Source organism: Ursus americanus, chromosome X (assembly GCF_024610735.1).
Source record: "Ursus americanus isolate L20-20 chromosome X, mUrsAme1.1.p, whole genome shotgun sequence".
NCBI lineage: Eukaryota > Metazoa > Chordata > Mammalia > Carnivora > Ursidae > Ursus > Ursus americanus.
In genome coordinates, this window is record NC_142164.1 from 67570970 (window position 1) to 67575603 (window position 4634).

Here is a 4634-nt window from a genome sequence, read left to right on the forward strand (position 1 = left end):
GTGGAGGCCGCGGCTGGTCAGCGCGTCATCGCGCGGCGGTCGCGTCACCGAAAGGCGCCTGGCAATGGCCGTCGGTCCCGGGGCGTCGCTGTCCCTGGCCTTTGGGTGTCCGGGAGCGATCCGAGTCGCCGCGCCCGGCTTCGCTTCGCTTCTTAGGAACCACAGGTCCCGTTAGACATGCTCCCCCTTTCATACTTAACCCCAATCCTCAGATCGCTGCACGGCTACCTTTTTTTTTTTTGTCTTTAATCCACGCACCCGCGCACCCGTTTCTCGCTCTCAGGGCGGCTCTGCAGAGCTTGCACTTCACGGAAAAAGCCTGCGCCTCCCCGGCCCCAGAAAAAATTCGCGTTTCCGTGCTCCTGAATAAAGAGATCAAGCCCTCCTGACCAACTGCTCCCTCCGCCGTCGCTCCTGCCTGGCTGATTCCTCGCACTTTGTTCCCCCCGCTACCAGCCGATTTCCACATCGCAGCTTTTATAAATATACTATACAAGATAACTTTTCTTTCTCCCTCACCCGCTTTGAGGAGGGGCGAAGCTGGCTTCTCTGTATACGTTGGCCAAAATGTAAATCTCACTACAACTTCTCAAATTGCTAAGTGTTTTGGAGCAAGTACTAAAAATGTTTAAGGTCTTAAAGAGGGTGATTATTGTAGGAATAACTTTTTAAAAAATCCTGCATGTCCCAACCCCTTTTCCCTACCTAGTTCCGGGTCTTTCTCACTCCACTTTACCTCGGCCCCAGGTTAAAATGCGATCAGGCAATACAGTCATTTTTGATGCAAGGAGTGTTCAGGATACCTAAGTGTCCTTTGGTGGTGTGAATACCAAGTTTCCGCTTTTAACAAACAGGGTAGGGATGGGTGTGTAGTAAAGTGCTTTATATTTTTGGATAGGCAATCCAGAAAGAAAACAAGTCTCCAATTTAAGAAGAAAGAATGTGGACTGTGGTGGGACAAAATTCTCAAATGAATGATAGGGTGTGTGTAGGGGACTTGTGTGGTTTTGTTTTGTTTAAATATTCTCATAATTCTTCAGATCAAGCACATTTCAGTACTTGCTCAGGTACTGATGGGAGTGATACTAAAATTGAGGCCAGTAGATACGAAACATTTTTTGAAACATTTTTTAAAGATTTCATTTATTTGAGGTAGAGAGAGCAGGAGCAAGGGAGCAGAGGGAGAGGGTGAAGCAGGCTCCCAGCTGAGCAGGGAGCCTGTCGTGGGCCTGATCCCAGGACAGCGGATCATGACCTGAGTCCAACGACTGAGCCACCCAGACGTCCCTGAAACACTTCTTTTTAAAAGAGACTAACATAACATAATTAAAAAAAATTTTTTTAATAAAAATAAAAGAGAATATTATGTACAGATTTCCGGCACTTGTTATCGGGTTACCAAGTCCCTTCCCGCTTTCCTGAGGCCATTGATAATCTTTTCTATTTCCTTGCCAACCTCCAAAATTAGTTATCTCTCCCTAACCCTGAGCTCCAACTTCTGCTACCTAACCTCATCTCTTGGCCCCTTTGCCAATGGTTTCAAGATGGCCTTGATGCTGGGTTAAGAAGAGAACGGGCCATAAAACAATTGTGGGTGCAGTCTGTCCATGTTACCTAGGCATTATTTCAGGCTAAAATGTGAGTTTTCCTCATTTAATTAATAGGGTACAGGCTGAATATGAGGTAATATGCTATGAAGAAAAAAAACTCAGAAAGGTCGTAGAGGAAGCAGGTGGCATAGGGACAAGTTTCTAAAATAGGAACTATTTTATGTTTTTCGTTGCAAATATATCTTACAAAATTGCCAAACTCAGTATTCTTTAATACACTTTCAGCCATTACCCTCTGTTAGACTATGAACATTTACAGTAAAGCAGGACTCGCATGACTTGCCCATAGTTGCTTTGAAACTTTGTAAGTGGTGGAAGTGAGATTAATATTTAGGCCAGGAGGTTTGAGAACTTTTTTAGTTGTTCTAAATTACAGGACAATACAATGCACAACTCTAAGAAAACAACTAGAAAATATTGAGGAAAAAGGCAGTTTTCTAGAAAAATGGTCAAAATCAAAAAAGAAGTAGGGAATTTCATTAGGATAAAATTTTGGAAATGAAAAATATATGAAAAGCAAAGTACAGGACAGTTTGTATGGTATGCTACTATCTGGGTAAAAAGTAAGGTGGAGGAAATATATATTTGTATACTTGAATATTCACAGACTATGTCCCAATGGCTACACAAGAGATTAGTAACAGTGGTTGCCTCAGGAGACAAACTGAGGGACTGTTAATAAGAGGTGGAAGGGACTACTTAATGGCTTTCAAGGGAGGACTATTTGTTGTATAACCTTTCATGCAGTTTGAAATTTTTACCAGAGACTTTAACAAAAAGTTGCCAAGATCTATCCTTCCCTCCCACCCACAAAATGCTGGATGATTTCACAGGCTAGTCATTCAAGCCTTCAAGGAGCAGATCGTTTCTACATTACATAAATTTTTCCAGAGAAAGGAAAAAAGAAAATTTACAGATTTTTTCTAGGGACCCAGTATAAACATGGTATTAAACCTGACAAAGAATACTAAAAAAGAAAACTCTGTATCAGTCTTGTTATCAATATTAGATACAAACATTTTACACTAGCAAATCAAATCTGGTAAGATAATACAATAATAATATCCCATGATCAAGTAGAGTTTTTCTCAGAAATATAAAGTTCATTCAGAAACAGGAAATGAAATAGTGATAACCGACCATTTTAACAGGTAAAAAAAAAAAGCCATCATCTTGATGCTGAAAATTCAACTTCATTCCTGAAAATAAATATATTAATAATAACTACATAATAACTACATTAGGATACCTAATGTTACAAAGAAATCTGTCTCAAACCAAAAGTCAACATCTTGCTATACCTGGCATTCCCATTTAATCCAAGACCAAGAGAAGAATGCTTATAATCACCATTATCATTTGACACTGTCCGGGAAGTGCTAGACAGTGCAATTAGACTCTTCCTCCTCTGGGTGGTCAGGGGTAACCTTGCTCATTCTCTTCGAGGCCATTGGTCCCCCTGGATATTCTCACCCATAAACCCCACCTTAACCCTCACTCTCTAATACACAGGCAACCTTCTAGCCCTAGAAACTCCAGGGAAGTTTCCCACTTCCAGTATTTTCTTCTCTTGGCACTCGCCTATCTTAAAGTATAGCACTTCTCTGTATAAACACTCCACCCTTCCTGGTGTAAACATAGTTTCTTCTCTCTCCTATTGTAAAGAATTACTGATAACCCCCCTCCCTAACCTATTTGCCACCACCTCTTTTCCAGTTGCTACCCTGGCCCAGCCCTTACCTTACCCTGCTCTCTAGTCCTTTTCCACTTTCCTGAGTTTTTTTTTTTTAAGATTTTATTTATTTACTTGAGAGAGAGAACAAGTGCAAAAAAGAGCATGAGCAGAGGAAAGGGGCAGAGAGAGAGGGAGAAGCCAACCCCCTGCTGAGCAGGGAGCCTGACGTAGGGTTCAATCCCAGGACCCCAGGACCCCAGGACCCCAGGACCAAGACCCGAGCCAAAGGCAGATGCTTAAGGGACTGAGCCACCCAGGTGGCCAAGGCTTTTTATACCTTTTATCTTCACACCCATCTCCAAACTAGGTTATCTCTCTGACTCCTCTACCATGTACCTCATCCCTGGGCTTTCTCCGCGCTTCTGACTCAGGATTGCCGTGCCCCTGGGCTAGAAGGAGGTCAGGCTATGAAGTAATTGTAGATTCAGTCAGTATTAAAGTTACCTGGGTGCCTGTTTAACAAACAAGGTAGAAGATTGGTATGAGATGAAGTAGAGTGCTATGTATTTTTGGATAGGCACTCCATGAAATTCCGCTCTAAAGCTAAAAAGATGTAAAGGACATAAACAACTCACAGAATAGGAATTGACATCACATTCTTTTCTGTCACAAGCATATCCAGCAATATTTATGATTGTGTATACCTATGTGAATTATTCTTTCTAAAACCATGGATATTTTCAATAGAGCAGTTGACATTTGATTTTGTAATCCAAAAAATTACATTCACACCCTTAGCGTGTGTCTAAATTGTAGTTTTGTGGCAAAAGAAATAATTTTATAATTTATTTTTAATACTTGTACATTTGTCCATATTATTCAATTTGATTCATATTTCCCCCAAAATTTTGCTATGAAAATATCCAAATATATAGTAAAGCTGGAAGAATAGTACAGTGAGCCCCCATGTACACACCACCTGGATTTATACAATTCACATTTTGCTATTTCTGCCTTATTACGTCTCTATCCATCTGTCCATTCAACAAATCTCTTCATGCATCATTTATTTCATTCTTTATACATTTCGAAGTAAAAACATTAGTATACATCATGCTTTAATGTTTAAGCATGCGTTGTTTGGAAAAGGAAAAGATAGATCTTTGTGCATTGACATATGAAGATGTCCATGATATATTAAAAGAAAAAAAAGCAGCATATAAAAAACATTATTTATGTTAAGTATAGAGATTAATGCAGACAGGAATTCAGTTGCCTCAACAATATCCATTTTTCCCTTATTCCTTCTTGATAGACCCCACTTTTGTTCAGTTTGGCAATGTGTCCAG